At 40.4% G+C, this 21,159-nt stretch overlaps 2 non-coding genes across 2 annotated transcripts; one reads left to right on the plus strand and one right to left on the minus strand.

Annotated features, from left to right (window-relative positions):
* Window positions 1–4,872: 4,872 nt before the first annotated feature.
* Window positions 4,873–4,980, minus strand: LOC130955824 (small nucleolar RNA R71). The gene has a single exon (XR_009076912.1). It is a non-coding gene; the product is annotated as a small nucleolar RNA R71 (small nucleolar RNA).
* A 12,005-nt stretch (window positions 4,981–16,985) lies between these two features.
* LOC130948591 (small nucleolar RNA R71) lies at window positions 16,986–17,093 on the plus strand. Its single transcript, XR_009073105.1, has one exon. It is a non-coding gene; the product is annotated as a small nucleolar RNA R71 (small nucleolar RNA).
* Window positions 17,094–21,159: the final 4,066 nt, after the last annotated feature.

The raw sequence follows: 21,159 nt of genomic DNA on the forward strand, positions 1-21,159 counted from the left end.
AGAATGCTGAAAGTGGTGCGAAAACATGCAAACTTTAAAAAAGGCACCCTTCCGCGCGTGCGCGCACCTGGCGCGTACGCGCCCATGAAGCATTTTTCGACCATCCACGCAAACGCGCAGCGTGCGCGGACGCGTGGATTGCAAAAAGTACCCCTCCATACATTTTCCAGAGAGTTGCGCCCACACTACGCCAGCACCATGCCTGAGGCACAGGCCAATCACGCGTGCGCGCACATGGCGCGTACGCGCTCTTTGACAAAGTCCGCAGATCGACGCGCTAGCGCACCTGGCACGCGCGCCGATCGCCCCTGTGCACTCCTGGTACATATTCCAGAGAGTTAGGCCACTCTCGCGCCTGCACTAAGCCACCAGCACACCACCTCTGCCGCGTACGCGCACTAGGCGCCAACGCGTCCATATGCTCACAACACGAGGCACGCGCACGCGCCCATGCCGCGCACGCGTCCCTCGTCCTGCACCAACCTCTAGGCCACTCCACAGAGAGTTAAGCCCACCCCAGGCCCATCTTATGCCTGGGGCATAATAGCATGGCCGCGTGCGCGCACCGTGCGCGCCCGCCATCACCCCACCCCGCTTCCTTGCGCGAGCGCGCACCGTGCGCGCACGCATTGGTGACCGACGTAAACATAATAGGGGAGCACACTTGCCCCCTTCATTCTTCTTCTCCCTTTTTTTCTTACCTCCTCTACTAACCATTTACCTACTACCATTTCTCCTTCCAAACAACCACCTCCCACCATCACCTCCGGTGGCCCCTACATTGTCCCCTCCATTCTCCATCATTCCACTCTACAACTTCTTCTCCCATACCCTTTCCATCTCTCTCAAGGTACTATACTAGGCCTCCCTCTTGCTCTACTTCTCTCTTTTTGCTTCTTAGTCAGTTAATTTCATTTTCTTTTAGGTAGTCTCTTTCTTTTTCTCCTCCCTCTTTTAGTTACTTCTTTGGGGGTGTTTTTGGTCTTTTTCCAATTAACTCTTCATAGGCATTTGGGTTCTAACTTCTTTTGCATTGGTAGATGATGAGCGGATAATTTGTACGCTTTTTGGCATTGTTTTTAGTATGTTTTTAGTATGATCTAGTTAGTTTTTAGTATATTTCTATTAGTTTTTAGATAAAATTCACTTTTCTGGACTTTACTATGAGTTTGTGTGTTTTTCTGTGATTTCAGGTATTTTCTGGCTGAAATTGAGGGATCTGAGCAAAAATCTGATCCAGAGACTCAAAAGGACTGCAGATGCTGTTGGATTCTGACCTCCCTGCACTCGAAGTGGATTTTCTGGAGCTACAGAAGCCCAATTGGCACGCTCTCAACGGCGTTGGAAAGTAGACATCCTGGGCTTTCCAGCAATATATGATAGTCCATACTTTGCCCAAGATTTGATGGCCCAAACCGGCGCTCAAAGTTACCTCAAGAAATTCCAGCGTTAAACGCCGGAACTGGCACCTAAATGGGAGTTAAACGCCCAAACTGGCATAAAAGCTGGCGTTTAACTCCAAGGAGAGTCTCTACACGAAAATGCTTCATTACTCAGCCCAAGCACACACCAAGTGGGCCCGGAAGTGGATTTTTATGTCATTTACTCATCTTTGTACACGTTAGGCTACTAGTTTTCTATAAGTAGGACCTTTTACTATTGTATTTAAAATCTTGGTAGCTATCTTTGAGTTTTATGCTATCTTAGATCATTTGGGAGGCTGGCCATTCGGCCATGCCTAGACCTTGTTCTTATGTATTTTCAACGGTGGAGTTTCTACACACCATAGATTAAGGTGTGGAGCTCTGCTGTACCTCGAGTATTAATGCAATTACTATTGTTCTTCTATTCAATTCCGCTTGTTCTTTGTCCAAGATATCACTTGTTCTTCAACTTGATGAAGGTGATGATTGTCATGGATCATCACCATTCTCACTCATGAACAAAGTGACTGACAACCACTCTTGTTCTACAAGCATACGAGGCTTAGTGAATATCTCTTGGATTCTTTAACCGGAATCTTCGTGGTATAGGCAGGAACTGATGGCGGCATTCAAGAGAATCCGGAAGGTCTAAACCTTGTCTGTGGTATTCTGAGTAGGATTCAATGATTGAATGACTGTGACGTGCTTCAAACTCCTAGCAGGCGGGGCGTTAGTGACAGACGCAAAAGGATCAATGGATTTTATTCCGGCCTGACCGAGAACCGACAGCTGAATTCCGCTATGCTGTGACAGAGCATATGCTATCGTTTTCACTGAGAGGATGGGAGGTAGCCACTGACAATGGTGAAACCCTACACGAGCTTGCCATGGAAAGGAGTAAGAAGGATTGGATGAAGACAGTAGGAAAGCAGAGAGACGGAAGGGAAGGCATCTTCATTCGCTTATCTGAAGCTCTCACCAATGATATACATAAGTATCTCTATCTTTATCTTTATGCTTTATTCATCATCTATACCCAATTGAGTCTGCCTGACTGAGATTTACAAGGTGACCATAGCTTGCTTCATAGCAACAATCTCTGTGGGATCGACCCTTACTCACGTAAGGTTTATTACTTGGACGACCCAGTGCACTTGCTGGTTAGTTGTGCGAAGTTGTGTTAATGCCATGGTATTGAGCACCAAGTCTTTGGAGCCATTACCGGGGATTATTTGAATATGGACAAAGTAGTGATCACAATTTCGTGCACCAATTTTTTGGCGCCGTTGCCGGGGATTGTTCGTGTATGGACAACTGACGGTTCATCTTGTTGCTTAGATTAGGTATTTATTTTTTTTCGAAATTCTTGAAGATGAATTCTAGAGTTTCATGATGATTTGTTGAAATCTGGCTGGCTGAGAAGCCATGTCTAATCTCATTGATCCGAGGTTTCAACTTATCATCACAGAAGCTTGTTGATTTTTTATCAATCTTGCTTTTGGAGCAGTGATCTGCTAAGGCTTGGCTGGCCTTTGGCCATGTCTAGTGTTTTGGACCGAAGCTTTCTTTGGAAGCTTGGCTGGCTGTGAAGCCATGTCTAATTCCTGGACCGGAGTCTTAGACTAGCATTGCACTGATTCCTGGAATTCTCATTAAGAATTTTGATATCTTTTTCCACTTAATTTTCGAAAATCACAAAAAAAAAAGTTCACAAAATCATAAAAAAACCAAAAATATTTGATGTTTCTTGCTTGAGTCTAGTGTCTCATCTTAAGTTTGGTGTCAATTGCATGCATTCATTCATGTGTCTTAAGAGTCTTCAAGAAATACTTGATGAATTCTTACTCTAATCTTTGAATTCTTTTGACTTGAGTGTTTATATGTCTCATATAGTGTCAGTAGTATACAAACTGCTAAGTTTGGTGTCTTACATGCATTGTTATTTGTTTTAATTATAAAAAAATCCAAAAATATTTTTTATTTGTGTCTTTTCAAGTCAATAATACAAAGAATTAAAGATTCAGAACATACTGCAGAGGAATTACACAGAAAAAGCTGAGCATTCAAAAATGCCCAGTGAAGAAGGACAGACTGGCGTTTAAACGCCAGCCAGGGTACCTGGTTGGGCGTTTAACGCCCAAAAAGGGTGCATTTTGGGCGTTAAACGCCAGAATGGATACCATTCTGGGCGTTTAACGCCAGGATGGTGCTAGGGGGAGATTTTGTTTTCAAAATCAATTTTTTTTCAAGTTTTCAAAGTTTTTCAAAATCAAATCTTTTTCAAATCATATCTTTTCAATCAAATGTTTTCAAAATCAATTTCTTTCCTTTTTCAAAGATACTTACTAACAATTAATGATTTGATTGAACATCTCAAGTTTGTTGCCTTTTCTGTTGAGAAAGGTTTAATGTTTGAATCATATCTTTTCTTGTTAGGCAAGTCATTAATTTTCAAAATCAAATCTTTTAAAAATTGTTTTCAAAACAAATCTTTTTAAAATTGTTTTTAAATCAAATCTTTTTAAAATTGTTTTCAAATCATATCTTCTCAATCACATTTTTTTTCAAAATAGTTTTCAATCAAATCTTTTTAACTTCTAATTTCAAAATCTTTTTCAAAAATCACTTGATTTCTTTTTCACTTTGAATTTTCGAAAATTATCAATCAATTTTTCAAAATGTTTTTGACATTTTTTTAATTAATTTTCGAAAATTCTCTTCCCTTCTTCCCACATCCTTCTATTTATGGAGTACTACTCCTTCTTAATGCACAATTCGAACTCTATCTACTCAAGTTCGAATTCTCCTTCTTCTTTCTTCTATTTTTCTTTTCCTCTGACACCTCAAGGAATCTCTATACTGTGACATAGAGGATTCCATATTTTCTTGTTCTTTTCTCTTTCATATGAGCAGGAACAAAGACAAAGGCATTCTTGTTGAAGCTGACCCTGAACCTGAAAGGACCTTGAAGCGAAAGCTAAGAGAAGCTAAGGCACAACTCTTTGTTGAGGACCTAACCGAATTCTTCAAAGAAGAAGAACCCATGGCAGCCGAAAACAACAACAATGCCAACAATGCAAGGAAGGTGCTAGGTGACTTTACTGCACCTACTCCCAATTTCTATGGGAGAAGCATCTCTATCCCTGCCATTGGAGCAAACAACTTTGAGCTTAAGCCTCAATTAGTTTCTCTAATGCAACAGAATTGCAAGTTCCATGGACTTCCAATGGAAGATCCTCATCAGTTCTTAGCTGAGTTCTTGCAAATCTGTGACACAGTCAAGACTAATGGGGTTGACCCTGAGGTCTATAGACTGATGCTATTCCCTTTTGCTGTAAGAGACAGAGCTAGAATATGGTTGGACTCTCAACCTAAGGATAGCCTGGACTCTTGGGAAAAGCTAGTCAATGCCTTCTTGGCAAAGTTCTTTCCACCTCAAAAATGGAGTAAGCTTAGAGTGGAAGTCCAAACCTTCAGACAGAAGGATGGTGAATCCCTCTATGAAGCTTGGGAAAGATACAAACAATTAATCAGAAAGTGTCCTTCTGACATGCTTTCTGAATGGAGCATCATAGGTATTTTCTATGATGGTCTCTCTGAACTGTCCAAGATGTCTTTGGATAGCTCTGCTGGAGGATCTCTTCATCTGAAGAAGACGCCTACAGAGGCTCAGGAACTAATTGAGATGGTTGCAAATAACCAATTCATGTACACTTCTGAAAGAAATCCTGTGAACAAAGGGACAAGTCCGAAGAAAGGAGTTCTTGAGATTGATGCTCTGAATGCCATTCTGGCTCAGAATAAGATATTGACTCAACAAGTCAATTTGATTTCTCAAAGTCTGTCTGGAATGCAAAATGCACCTGGCAGTACTAAGGATGCTTCATCTGAGGAAGAAGCTTATGATCCTGAGAACCCTTCAATGGAAGAGGTGAATTACCTAGGAGAACCCTTTGGAAACACCTATAATTCTTCATGGAGAAATCACCCAAATTTCTCATGGAAGAATCAAGAGAAACCTCAACAAGGTTTCAACAACAATAATGGTGGAAGAAACAGGTTTAGCAATGGCAAGCCTTTTCCATCATCTTCTCAGCAACAGACAGAGAATTCTAAGCAGAACCCCACTGACTTAGCAACCATGGTCTCTGATCTAATCAAAACCACTCAAAGTTTCATGACTGAAACAAGGTCTTCCATTAGGAATTTGGAAGCACAAGTGGGACAGCTGAGCAAGAAAGTTACTGAACTCCCTCCTAGTACTCTCCCAAGTAATACAGAAGAAAATCCAAAAGGAGAGTGTAAAGCCATAACCATGGCTGAATCTGGAGAGGGAAGAGAGGAAGTGGACGCCACTGAGGAAGACCTCAATTGGCGTACACTGACCTCCTCTGAGTTCCCCAATGAGGAACCATGGGAATCTGAGGCTCAAAATGAGACCATAAAGATTCCATTGGACTTACTTCTGCCATTCATGAGCTCTGATGAGTATTCTTCCTCTGAAGAGGATGAGTATGTCACTGAAGAGCAAGTTGCTAAATACCTTGGAGAAATCATGAACCTGAATGACAAGTTATTTGGAAATGAGACTTGGGAGGATGAACCTCCTTTGCTCACCAAAGAACTGGATGACTTGTCTAGGCAGAAATTACCTCAAAAGAGACAAGATCCTGGGAAGTTTTCCATACCTTGCACCATAGGCACCATGACCTTCAAGAAGGCTCTGTGTGACTTAGGGTCAAGTGTGAACCTCATGCCTCTCTCTGTAATGGAGAAGCTAGGGATCTTTGAGGTACAAGCTGCAAGAATCTCACTAGAGATGGCAGACAACTCAAGAAAACAAGCTCATGGACTTGTAGAGAATGTTTTGGTAAAAGTTAAAGACCATTACATCCCTACTAATTTCATAGTCCTAGAGACTGGGAAGTGCATGGATGAATCCATCATCCTTGGCAGACCCTTCCTAGCCACAGCTAAGGCTGTCATTGATGTTGATGGAGGTGAACTGATCATTCAAGTGAATGAAAAATCCTATGTGTTTAAGGCTCAAGGATATCCCTCTGTCATCATGGAGAAGAAGCATGAAGAGCTTCTCTCAAATCAGAGACAAACAGAGCCCCCACAGTCAAACTCTAAGTTTGGTGTTGGGAGGCCACAACCAAACTCTAAGTTTGGTGTTGAACCCCCACATTCAAACTCTAAGTTTGGTGTTGGGAGGTTCCAACATTGCTCTGAGTATCTGTGAGGCTCCATGAGAGCCCTCTGTCGAGCTCCTGACATTAAAGAAGCCCTTGTTGGGAGGCAACCCAATGATTTATATATTTTCTTTTGTTATTTTATGTTTTTTTTGTAGGTTGATGATCATAAGAAGTCACAAAATCCATTGAAAAAGCAAAAACAGAATGAAAAACAGGAAGAAAAACAGCACACCCTGGAGGAAGAACTCACTGGCGTTTAAACGCCAGTGAGGCTAGCAGTTGGGCGTTTAACGCCCAGTCTGGCACCATTCTGGGCGTTTAACGCCAGAAAGGGGCACCAGACTGGCGTTAAACGCCAGAAAAGGGCAAGAACCTGGCGTTAAACGCCAGGAATGGGCACCAGCCCGGCGTTTAACGCCAGAAATGCCTCAAAATGTGATTTTGAGCAACAATTGGTGCAGGGATGACTTTTCCTTGACACCTCAGGATCTGTGGACCCCACAGGACCCCCACCTACCCCACCACCACTCTCTCTCTTCTTCTGCCATTCACCAATCACCTCAACACCTCTTCCCCAAAAACCATTCACCTATCAAATCCCATCTTTCTCTTCACCACTCACATCCATCCTTCATAAAACCCCACCAACCTCACCCTTCAAATTCAAACCACTTCTCCCCCTCCTTGGCCGAATACATAAGCCACTCCCTTCTTCATCATTTCTTCTTCTTCTACTCTCTTCTTTCTTCTTTTGCTCGAGGACGAGCAAACCTTTTAAGTTTGGTGTGGTAAAAGCGTTGCTTTTTCGTTTTTCCATAACCATTTATGGCATCCAAGGCCGGAGAAACCTCTAGAAAGAGGAAAGGGAAGGCAAAAGCTTCCACCTCCGAGTCATGGGAGATGGATAGATTCATCTCAAGGGTGCATCAAGACCACTTCTATGAAGTTGTGGCCTTGAAGAAGGTGATCCCCGAGGTTCCCTTTTCACTCAAAAAGGGTGAATATCCGGAGATCCGCCATGAGATCTGAAGAAGAGGTTGGGAAGTGCTTACCAACCCCATTCAACAAGTCGGAATCTTGATGGTTCAAGAGTTCTATGCCAATGCATGGATCACCAAGAACCATGATCAAAGTGTGAACCCGGATCCAAAGAATTATCTTACAATGGTTCGGGGGAATTACTTGGATTTTAGTCCAGAAAATGTAAGGTTAGCATTCAACTTGCCCATGATGCAAGGAGGTGAACATCCTTACACTAGAAGGGTCAACTTTGATCAAAGGTTGGACCAAGTCCTCACAGTTACATGTGAAGAGGGCGCACAATGGAAGAGAGATTCAAGAGGGAAGCCGGTTCAATTGAGAAGGCATGACCTCAAACCCATGGCTAGAGGATGGTTGGAGTTTATCCAACGCTCAATCATTCCCACTAGCAACCGGTCCGAAGTTACTCTAGACCGGGCCATCATGATTCATAGCATCATGATTGAAGAAGAAGTGGAAGTTCATGAGGTCATAGCCCAAGAACTCTATAAAGTGGCGGACAAGTCTTCCACCTTGGCAAGGCTAGCCTTTCCTCATCTCATTTGTCACCTCTGTTATTCAGTTGGAGTTGACATAGAAGGAGACACACCCATTGATGAGGACAAGCCCATCACCAAGAAAAGGATGGAGCAAACAAGAGACCCCTCTCACCATGGGATCCCTGAGATACCTCAAGGGATGCACTTTCCTCCACAAGACTATTGGGAGCAAGTAAACACCTCCCTAGGAGAATTGAGTTCCAACATGGGACAACTAAGGGTGGAGCATCAAGAACACTCCATTCTCCTCCATGAAATTAGAGAAGATCAAAGAATCATGAGAGAGGAGCAACAAAGACAAGGAAGAGACATTGAGGAGCTCAAGCACTCCATAAGACCTTCAAGAGGAAGAACAAGCCGCCATCACTAAGGTGGACCCGTTCTTTAATCTCCTTGTTCTTTATTTTCTTGTTTTTTTTTTCGAAATTTTCATGGTTTTGTTATCTATGTTTGTGTCTTATGATCATTAGTGTCTTAGTGTCTATGCCTTAAAGTTATGAATGTCCTATGAATCCATCACCTTTCTTAAATAAACAATGTTCTTAATTGAAAAAGAAAAGAATTGCATGAATTTTGAATTTTATAACAGTTTAATTATTTTGATGTGGTGGCAATACTTTTGTTCTCTGAATGTATGCTTGAACAGTGCATATGTCTTTTGAATTTGTGGTTCATGAATATTGGCTCTTGAAAGAATGATGAAAAAGGAGACATGTTACTGAGGATCTGAAAAATCATAAAAATGATTCTTGAAGCAAGAAAAAGCAGTGAATACAAAAAAAAAAGAGAGAAAAGAGAAAAACGAAAAAAAAAGGGAGGCGAAAAAAAAAACAAAAAAGAAAGAAAAAGAAAGAAATAAAGTTGTGATCCAAGGCAATAAGAGTGTGCTTAAGAACCCTGGACACCTCTAATTGGGGACTTTAGCAAAGCTGAGTCACAATCTGAAAAGGTTCACCCAATTATGTGTCTGTGGCATGTATGTATCCGGTGGTAATACTGGAAGACAGAGTGCTTTGGGCCACGGCCAAGACTCATAAAGTAGCTGTGTTCAAGAATCATCATACTTAACTAGGAGAATCAATAACACTATCTGGATTCTGAGTTCCTAAAGAAGCCAATCATTCTGAGTTCCAAAGGATAGAGTGAGATGCCAAAACTATTCAGAGGCAAAAAGCTAAAAGCCCCGCTCATCTAGTTAATACTGATCTTCATAGATGTTTTTGGAGTTCATTGCATATTCTCTTCTTTTTATCTTATTTGATCTTCAGTTGCTTGGGGACAAGCAACAATTTAAGTTTGGTGTTGTGATGAGCGGATAATTTGTACGCTTTTTGGCATTATTTTTAGTATGTTTTTAGTATGATCTAGTTAGTTTTTAGTATATTTCTATTAGTTTTTAGATAAAATTCACTTTTCTGGACTTTACTACGAGTTTGTGTGTTTTTCTGTAATTTCAGGTATTTTCTGGCTGAAATTGAGGGCTCTGAGCAAAAATCTGATCCAGAGACTCAAAAGGACTGCAGATGCTGTTGGATTCTGACCTCCCTGCATTCGATGTAGATTTTCTGGAGCTACAGAAGCCCAATTGGCGCGCTCTCAACGGCGTTGGAAAGTAGACATCCTGGGCTTTCCAGAAATATATGATAGTCCATACTTTGCCCAAGATTTGATGGCCCAAACCGGCGCTCAAAGTCACCTCAAGAAATTCCAGCGTTAAACGCCGGAACTGGCACCTAAATGGGAGTTAAACGCCCAAATTGGCATAAAAGCTGGCGTTTAACTCCAAGGAGAGTCTCTACACGAAAATGCTTCATTACTCAGCCCAAGCACACACCAAGTGGGCCCGGAAGTGGATTTTTATGTCATTTACTCATCTTTGTACACCTTAGGCTACTAGTTTTCTATAAGTAGGACCTTTTACTATTGTATTTAAAATCTTGGTAGCTATCTTTGAGTTTTATGCTATCTTAGATCATTTGGGAGGCTGGCCATTCGGCCATGCCTAGACCTTGTTCTTATGTATTTTCAACGGTGGAGTTTCTACACACCATAGATTAAGGTGTGGAGCTCTGCTGTACCTCGAGTATTAATGCAATTACTATTGTTCTTCTATTCAATTCCGCTTGTTCTTTGTCCAAGATATCACTTGTTCTTCAACTTGATGAAGGTGATGATTGTCATGGATCATCACCATTCTCACTCATGAACAAAGTGACTGACAACCACTCTTGTTCTACAAGCATACGAGGCTTAGTGAATATCTCTTGGATTCTTTAACCGGAATCTTCGTGGTATAGGCAGGAACTGATGGCGGCATTCAAGAGAATCCGAAAGGTCTAAACCTTGTCTGTGGTATTCTGAGTAGGATTCAATGATTGAATGACTGTGACGTGCTTCAAACTCCTAGCAGGCGGGGCGTTAGTGACAGACGCAAAAGGATCAATGGATTTTATTCCGGCCTGACCGAGAACCGACAGCTGAATTCCGCTATGCTGTGACAGAGCATATGCTATCGTTTTCACTGAGAGGATGGGAGGTAGCCACTGACAACGGTGAAACCCTACACGAGCTTGCCATGGAAAGGAGTAAGAAGGATTGGATGAAGACAGTAGGAAAGCAGAGAGACGGAAGGGAAGGCATCTTCATTCGCTTATCTGAAGCTCTCACCAATGATATACATAAGTATCTCTATCTTTATCTTTATGCTTTATTCATCATCTATACCCAATTGAGTCTGCCTGACTGAGATTTACAAGGTGACCATAGCTTGCTTCATAGCAACAATCTCCGTGGGATCGACCCTTACTCACGTAAGGTTTATTACTTGGACGACCCAGTGCACTTGCTGGTTAGTTGTGCAAAGTTGTGTTAATGCCATGGTATTGAGCACCAAGTCTTTGGAGCCATTACCGGGGATTATTTGAATATGGACAAAGTAGTGATCACAATTTCGTGCACCAGTAGATGAGATGTGTTGCATGATTTTCTTACAACCACTGTGCATTGTAGTGATTAATATTGGTTTGTGGAATGTTACATTGCTTTCCCCCTCATCTATTTACATACTACAAAAAGGATGCACGCCAAGTGTTTGAGGAAAGGCTTACATGAGTTTTGAGCTCATTTTGACTAATTGCCTCTTAACTAGTCACTTTTGGGTGCATCCCCACATTCTCCAATCCAACCACTCACATTTTCATAAATTGCTTCCCACTTTTGGTATTTGAGAGTGTATACTTCTCATGCCTCTTACTTGCATGCTTAAACCGCTCCTATACCACATGCCAATGATTGGCCCTGATTGCAAATGTCATCCTCGTTACATGCTGTCATGTAATAAGGATACCCATATTCTTAGGGCACAATTTTTCTTGGCATAATCACATTCAATTACGCTTCTTTGGGTTTGACGTTATCTCCCTTTTTACTATCGCAGGATGGTCATCAAAAAGAACAAAGGGAAAGCCCCGAAGAAGCCAACCTCCAATAGAGCACGCCAAGAACTAACGGCCAAGCCACTCCTAAAGAAGGCTAAGGGCCCGTTGATGTTCTAGAGAAGGACAACCCTCCAAAGGATTCAAACAAGTTCCCTAACCGCTACTGCGAACTTGTTTACTCAAGGATGATTGAAAGGAATTATCACCCAGAGCCTCTTCTAGTCCTACCGGCCCACCTCACTTCGATAGTGATGCCACGCATTGACCGGAGGCAATAGAGGTTCCTCTTGAGGCAACCAAAGGAGGCCAATTTATCATGGGTGGTGGAATTCTACTCCAACTACCACTCACCCCTTCTCACATCAATATTTGTGCGTCGGAAGCAAGTGTCAGTCACAGTGGAAACCATCCGAGGAGTCCTTGGGATTGGGCCATTAGCGGATGGATATGATGCCTATCAAGAAGTCTTGACAGCATGCGACAACCGTGAGTTCGATTGGAACGCGGTCCTCCGCGTAATTGCTTTACCCGAAGCATGTTGGATTCGGGGGACCATAAAGCAAAGACCAAAAGGTTTGGATGCACGTTACCTCACTCAAGAAGCCACGGCATGGGCCCAAATTCTAGCTCACTACGTGCTCCCGAGCACCCATGGGTCATCCATTACCGCCGAGCTTGCCTTATTGAAATGGTGCATCTTAACCGAGAAACCGGTCGACATTTCGCATGCCATTCGCCAATCCATGGGGCGCATTCATGCCAAGGGAAATCTACCATTCCCCGCTATGGTAACCGAATTAGTAGCAATAGCCGGCGTCCACCGAGAGGCTAAGGATAGGAGGACCTCAATTCCGGTCGAGGGCGATGTTATTCCGACCAAGAGGTGCCTCAAGCCTCCGGAATTCACCAAGGACATTGGACTACCCAAACCAACTCCCAACACCACTACATCATCCACACCACAAAAATCAGCCACCCAACGCCTTGAAGACCTTCACAAGAAGTTGGACCGTTATGAGAGGCGTAATCAACGCCGATATGCTCACGTGAAGAAACTTCTAAGCGCCGTCACCCCACCTATGGAGGAACCAGATATCTCCACATCCACCGCTATTTCAAGCGGAAATAGTGATGACAATGGAGATGAGGGACACTCGGGACTCGGCCACCCATTGCGCCTCACCTATAGCACGGAGGACCGTGCTAAGTTTTAAGTGTGGGGAGGTCGGCTGACCGATCTCCGTAGGTAACACCCGAATAAATTTTCGTTCTTTGAACTCCTTTGTAGTTAGGATAGGTTGCATGATTAGGTTTTCTTTGATACCAATTGCATGATAAGTTTACTTGGTTGGAACAATGAAACTCTTTCTTAGGAAACTAATACTTTGGGGAAACCGTGGCATTGCCAATTTTGAATATTTTGATGTCAAACTTGCTTGAAGAATTGTATTTTGGAACGTGGATTTTGAGTTAAGAACACAAGCTAGTGAGCTTTGAGCCTTGTTTTGTGGCTACATCTTATAGTCACTTATTCTCCTTCTTGTGTGCAATTGTTTTCTCTTTATGAGTGTGATCCTTGCTTTGTTTGAGTCTATATGTCCATTATTCCTTGTATTCATGCATTTATATGATTGAGGCCATCACTTCATTAGCCCACATACTAAATAGCCTCACCTCTTATCTTCCCTTGTTAGCCAAATTTGATCCCACGCTTAACCCACTTGTTCTCAATTTAGCACATTACAAACCTTAAAGCGGAAAACAATAAAAGTCCTTATTTGGATCATTGATTAGCTTAGGCTAGTGTGTGTAAATATCATTCAAGTATGGGAACCTTGGGACATTGGGTGAATAAAAGGGATAGTTTTTGTATTGTTATTGAAAATATTGGGAATTGGGTACATACTCATGTATTGGTCAAATGTAAAACCTTATGCATTGAGATCTTTGTATAGAAAAAAAAAGAAAAAAATGATGAGAAAAACAAAAGAAAAAGAAAATTATATGGAAAAGAAAAGAAAAAAAAAGGAAGAGAAAGAAAGGAATAAAAAGGGGACAGAATGCCCCAAAGTGAAGCTCAATGAAATCAATGCATAAGTGTTGCGAAATGAAAAGAAAATGCATGAGCATGTGAAAAAGTGAGAAATGGGTAGATAGGTTAGCTTTGAAATTGTATAGAATGTCATAGGTTAGGTGGGAAGTTTAAGCTTATTAAAAGATCCAAATTTCAAGCTCACTTGGCCAAATATGCATCCTACCCCGACCCTAACCCCATTACAACCTAAAGACAAGACCTCATGATATTTGTATACATGCATGGAATAAATGTTGATTGTTAGATGGAGAACAAATCTTGGGAAGCATGATTAGGAGAAAATTGAGAGAATCAACCCTAGGCACTTGAGCGAATAGAGTGTAAACACTTCCGGTGAGGGTTCGAAGGCTCTAATTCATGATTCCCGGCTCTCACGAGCATTCTTCATGCAAGGTTGCATATATTGCACTTGATGCTTGAAAATTGGTAAGTCCTATATATTGACCACCATCGTACCCTATATGCTTGCATATATCTTAGGAAGGTTGATTTGTTCCTAACCAAGTAGATAGTAGCACTAGTCGTAGTTGCATTCATGTAAGAAGGTTGCACTTCATGAGTCTTATACTTTTATGATCCTTCTGTCTTTTGCGTTTCTTTTGCATTTCTCTGAGCATGAGGACATGCTAGAATCTAAGTGTGGGGAGGTTGATAAACCCCATTTTAAGGGTTTATCTTGTATCGATTTCAGGGGTTTTATCAATGATTCCACACGCTTTTCATATGAAAATACAAGACTTTGTGTTCCTTTCCTAATTTTTGCCTCATGGATGAAAACATGCTTATTTTGCACTAAATTAGATACATTTCTAATCTTCTCTTTGTGCCATTCGATGCCGTGACCTATGTGCTAAGTGGTTTCAGAATATAGGGCAGGGATGAACCGGAAGAGAGAAGGAGAACGGGCGCAAAGGAAGGGAGCATGAGAAATTGAGCTTTGGAAACTTCAGCAAGGGCGCGTGCGCGTACTTGGTGCGTCCGCGTGGATTGCGCAGCTAGAAGTCAAAGCTAGAAGCCAAGCCACGAGCCGGCTTGTGTAGCGGCTAGGCCATGATCTCCATGGGCATGCACGCGTACGTTACGCCTCCGCGCGCATTACAAGATGCCCCAGTGGCGCGCACGCGTGCTTTGCGCGTGCGCACCGATGCTCGAATATGATTTTTTAAGAGTCACGTGACCTGGGCGTGGAGACAGTTGGGGATCTCATCTTGGGAAAGTGCCTTGGCGGGAAGAGCTTAAGAAGACCAAAGGTTGAAGGGTTAAGGGACTTTTACTCATTTGTAATTGTTCTAGATATTTTTGCTATAATTAGTTACACTCTTGGAGAGGGAGAGAGAGATTCAAAGTTCTCATTAGGGTTCATCTTCATCCATTTTCTGAATTTTCAATCACTCTTTGGTGAGATCCATTGCAATTCTCAATTTACTTTGTTCATGTCATAGATCTTCTTCTCCAATCTCAATTAGTGTTTGTAATTGCTCAATTTTTATAGATCCTAGATTCAACTTTGTAGTTTTGGATTTTATCAAGTTCTTGAGAGTTTCATTTCCATTGTTGTTCTTTGTTAACTGTTGTTAGTTTCTTGTGTTGAAGCATTTTTAATTCTACTTTCTTCTCATTCTTACTATGCCTTTCATTCTTGCTCATCAATTGTTTGATAAAATGCCAACACTAGTTATGGAGTAAAAGTTTCTTGCTTGGTATAGGGTTTGGGCCATTAGAAGGAGTTGAATAGTTTATGTCAATTGTTGATTTGGAATTAGAAATTGCTAGTTGACTTGGAGTGCACTAAAGCTAGATTTCTCTAAAGTAAAACTAGAACTTGTGACTCAAGTTAGTTACTCTCATTTGACTTTCCTCTATACCTAGGGGTTAACTAAATGAAGCAAGGCCTAATTGTTGTCATCATTGAAGGAACTATAAGGATAGAATTTCTAATACCAACCCTAGGCCAAGTCTTTTAAAGATTGATTGTTTGTCATCTATTTTGCTAAACCTTCAAAGAATCATAACAAGGCTTCCTAATCAATGAGATGCATGCTCTAGCAATTCCAAGGGAGGACGACTCGGGAGACTAGTACTCTCGGTTATAGATTGTAGGATTGTTTGATGCGAAGTTTGAATGTCGATTAGACTATACTCACGATTGTATCCATTATTGAATTCTATATCGGCGTGATAAATTTTGTTCATCAAGATGCAAACATATCAAGGAACCTTGAGTACATTCTCCCTGATACACCACCTTTAAGCCTGTGGGGAAAAGGTGCATATGGGGTCAACACCTCCTTCTTCTTTAGCTCTTCCTTGGATGTAAGTTGAGTTGTATAGCTTCCTTCCTCCTGGCTTTCTTTTTGGTTATTTTGGAGGTGTTCTACTCCATTAATACTCCCCTCATTACTTGTGGTTATCATTTTGCATTCTTTCCATCTCACCTTCTTTGTTTCTCCTCTTGGATTCTTCTCTGTATCACTGGAGAATCCATCAGTGGGTTTGGGAATTTGTTGAGATAAATACCCTACTTGGGACTCCAATCTCTTGATGTTTTCTCCTTGGTTCTTGATATTGGCTCGCACTTCTTCCTTAAACACTTTGTTGTCTTGGACTTCTCCGCATAAGTTTTCAAGTAGAGCTTCAATCTTTGAGAGCCTATCATCTGTTGATGATGGTGGGTTGAGATTAGGTAGTTGAGAAGGTGGGTTAGATGGATATTGGTAATATCTCTGTGAGGTGTTTTGATGAGTAGCATTGTTGTTGGAGTTGAGGTTATGGCGTCTCTGATCTTGCCCTTGGTCTTGTTGGTTTTTCCATCCAAAGTTGGGGTGATTTCTCCATCCAGAGTTGTAAGTTTTGGAGTATGGATCATGGACTTGTCTAGGTGAGTTTCCAACATAGTTGGCTTGCTCCTAATCACCTTCTTCTCCTATGTTTACTCCTTCTTGAGCTGATAATGAGGTAATGGCTGCTACAACTTGGTTCTCCTCCACCTTCTTGGTAAGATCTGTTTGCTGCTTAGTGATCATCTTATTTTGAGCTAACAATGCATCCATGTGGTTCAGCTTCATTACTCCTATGGTGTTACTTCTTTCGGAGGCATAGAAGTAGTCATTTTCAGCAACTGTTTCAATGATATCTATGGCTTCTTCAATGGTTTTCTTCTTGTTTAGAGAGCCTCCTGATGAATGATCCACATCCTTCTTTGACTCATAGGAAAGACCTTCATAGAAGATGTGAAGTTGAACCCACTCATTAAACATCTCTGGTGGGCATCTCCTTGTCAAGTCTTTGAATCTCTCTCATGCTTCATAAAGTGTCTCACCATCTTGTTGTCTAAAAGTTTGCACCTCAGTTCTTAGCCTATTGATCCTTTGAGGAGGGTAAAATCTTGCCAAAAACTTGTTCACCACTTCTTCCCAATTAGTTAAGCTCTCCTTTGGAAAGGATTCAAGCCATTTGGATTGACGTTAAGATTTTTGCTAGTAAAGAATTTTATAAAAATAGTCGCGTTGTAGATATATATTCTAAACCAACAAAAATCCCTTCGTACAAACGTTTTGGTTGTCACAAGTAACAAACCCCTTTAAAATTGATAACCGAGTATTAAACCTCGGGTCGTCTTCTCAAGGAATTGCAGGGAAGTATGTTCTTATTATTGGTTATGAGTTTGTAAATTGGGGTTTTGGAAGTAAGGTGGGAATATGTTATATGACAAGTAAAATAAAATAATAATAACTGTAAAATAAACCTTTGGCAAGGTATAAGAACTGGAAGTCCTATCCTAGTTATCCTTATCAATTGTGATGAGAATTTGATTTTTCTCCCATTTTGTTAACCTTTAACTATGAAGGTAAGTTAAGTGGATGAATTAATTCTAATTCTCAACTAACAATGAGTTTGATAACTCAAGAGTCACCAATTATTTAACCAAGGCTAAAAGGGGAAAAACTAAATCTACTAAAATAACAATATCTTCAGATTGGGGATAATAAAAAGAAACAATCATAAATTGAAATATCTCAAATAACATTAATTAAGAAAATCCTAACATGAAAGTCATAAGCCAAATTCAAAAGATAAATCTCAATTAAAGCACCAAGGTGAATAAAAATAGAAACGAAATTAATTAGAAAGAAACATTAAACCTGGGATTGAGAGTCACTCCTAAAACTAAGAGAAGTCCTAAATTCTAATCCTAATTCTAATCCTAATCCTAAGAGAGAGAGAAGAGAACCTCTCTCGCTAAAAACTACATCTAAAAATATGAAAAGTGAATTCTGAGAGCATGATCTGAATGGATGCAATCTCTCTACTTTATAGCCTCTAATCTGAGTTTTCTGGGCCGAAAACTGGGTTGAAAATAGCCCAGAAATCGCTGGAGAAGAAATCTGCCACGCTGGTTTTTCGTCACTGCAACGCGGCCGCATGGAGCGCGCGGTCGCGTCGTCTAGCGTCAGAGCCACTATGGTATATTATGTATCAAATCGAAGCCCCGGACGTTAGCTTTCCAACGCAACTAGAACCGCATCATTTGGACCTCTGTAACTCAAGTTATGGTCGTTTTAGTGGGAGAGGGTCAGGATGACAGCTTTGCAGTTTCTCCAACTTCTTGTATTCCTTCCACTTTTGCATGCTTCCTTTCCATCCTCCAAGCCATTCCTGCCCTATAATATCTGAAAACACTTAACACACATATCAAGGCATCTAATGGTCATAAGAGAGGATTAATAATAAGCAAATATAAGATCAAAGAAGCATGTTTTCAATCATAGCACAAAATCAGGAAGGAAAATGTAAAACATGCGAATTGTATGAATAAGTGAGTAAAGAGTTGATAAAAACTACTCAATTGAGCATAAGATAAACCATAAAATAGTGGTTTATCAACATCTCCACACTTAAACAATAGCATGTCCTCATGCTAAGCTCAAGAGAAACTATAAAGAGATGAAGAGGAATGATAGAATGTATGAGATGCAACCTATGAATGCAACTAAATGCAACATGCTTCTACCTACTTGGTTAAAAGTAAACAATTCTTTTAAGAACATATATGAACTGGATTTCACTAATTCAAATCATAAAAATGAAGTACAAATAGACTTGCAAGGAGAAAATAGCTCATGAAAGCCGGGAACAAGGGATTGAGCATCGAACCCTAACTGGTAGTGTATACACTCTAATCACTCAAGTGTTTAAGGTTCGATTCTCTTAATTCTCTACTAACCTTGCTTTCTAAGGCTTGTTTTTCTTCTACCAATCAACAAAAATTTAATGCATAAATACACATATCAAGAGGTCTTTTAAGGGTTGTAATGGGGTTAGGGTCAAGGTATGATTGTATTTGGCCAAGTGGACTAAAATCTGAATCCTTAATTAACTGAAACTTTCCCACCTAACTTAAACAATCCATGTAATCATAATACAACATCTAACCATCCATTAACCATGTTTTCCACATATTCATGCATTCTAATTTCAAGTACAGTACATATGCATTGCCTTCACCACTTACTTTGGGGCATTTTGTCCCATTTTTCTTATTTGCTCTTTTTCTCTTCTTTTTTTTTCAATGCATATGATTAAATTATTGGATGCATGAATCATGTCCTAAACATTTCTTTCACATTTTTAGAAAATTCTAACATACTCAATTCTCAAACCAAATGTTTCCAAATTCACTTCTCCACACTTAATTCATGAGCACTCTCACTAGTCTAAGCTAACCAAGGATTCAAATTAAGGATATTATTGTTTTTCGCTTAGAGTTAATGATGTGCTAAAATAAAGAATAAAGGGGTAAAATAGGCTCAAAATTGGTTTGCAATAGATAATGAAAAGGTTAAGGCCATATGGGTATGTAAGCTCAGTGAAACAAGGGCCTCAATCATATAAGTGTATGCATACATCAAATAATGGAAATATAGAATCAAGCAAGACAAAGATCACAATTTTAGAGAGAAAAACACACACCAAAATTAAAATATTGGTTGATAAAATGCAACCAATCAAATAGGCTCAAAATCTCACTGGTTTTGTGTGTTCAAGCTTTGAAGCATGTTCCAAAATAAAATTTCTTCATACAAGTTATTCAAAAAGTTTTTAATTTAAATTAGTGAAATACTATAAAATGTTTCTTAAAAAAGAAAATATTACTTCAACCAAGTGGTAAAATATGCAAAAATCAAATAAACATGCAAATGCAACAACTAATCTACAAAGAAAATTTAAGGAAAAACAACCATTTGTATCCATGAACTTTACGAACGCTGACAAAAGTACCCTTTAAAGAAGGAAATTAACGTTGTATCCATCAAAGATGGATTCCGTACGACAAAAGTAGCCAAATCCTAAATTTATGTTGACTTTTTAATAAAATTCCAGAATTACCCCCACCATTATCTTCAACCCCTCCTTTCTTCTTTTCCAAATCTCAAATACCTCCATTGCCTAAAAACCCTAATCTCAATACCTAAAAATCCCAAATTATCATTTTTCTAACCCTAATCTCAATACCCCTTTCAACAAATTTCAACCCTTTCTTTATTCTTTTCAATTTTACCACCTCCTTCACCAACACGTGTTGATGGTGTATTGAGTTTGTGCTTCCACCACTGCCGCCGGCAGAGCCTTCTCCTCCTCCTATTGTAACTTCCGGCTGAGAGCAGTTTTGAAAGAGGTAGTCTCCCGATGAGTTGGCACCGTAATCATGATGATGATCGGCGAAGGAGTGTCCACCGAGGAAGTTCTCGAGTTTGTGTTGTTGGTGATGGTGGTGGTGGTTGTTGTCAACATTATTATTGTTGTTGCATGAAGTTTTCAATTGCAGGTTTTGGTTGATGTAGTTATTCTCCTTCCAATCTATGATGATAAAGGAAAATTAAAAAAAAGAGTAATTTATAATAATAATAATAATAATAATAATAGAGAAATTAAAAGAGAAAAGAAATTAATAAATCTTGTTGAGTAGAAAGGTGATGATGATTGTTGAAGGGTTCTTGATAGATGGGAAAAGGAGGGAGGTTGAGAGTAGTAGCGGCATGAGTGGAAGGAGTGAGATCGAAGCAATTTCCATCATCAGCAACAGTTACATCATCTTGTGCAGTGGGATTGAATAGCCCAAAACGAGTTTGATGATGATGAGTAGTAGTAGTGTGTTGTTCTTGAGGGGAGAGAGAGAGAGAGAAACCCAGCAAGTTCATTGAAGTCATAGAAGATGAAGAAGAAAGGTTAAATTGCTGAATAAAGAGAGGGTTGAAATTTGTTGAAAGGGGTATTAAGATTAGGGTTAAGAAAATGATAATTTGGGATTTTTAGGTATTGAAATTAGGGTTTTTAGGAAATAGAGGTGTTTGAGATTTGGGAAAGAAGAGAAGAGGGGTTGAAGATAATGGTGGGGATAATTCTGGAATTTTATTAAAAAGTCAA

This window comes from Arachis stenosperma, chromosome 1, assembly GCF_014773155.1.
Source record: "Arachis stenosperma cultivar V10309 chromosome 1, arast.V10309.gnm1.PFL2, whole genome shotgun sequence".
In the NCBI taxonomy this organism is placed as follows: domain Eukaryota; kingdom Viridiplantae; phylum Streptophyta; class Magnoliopsida; order Fabales; family Fabaceae; genus Arachis; species Arachis stenosperma.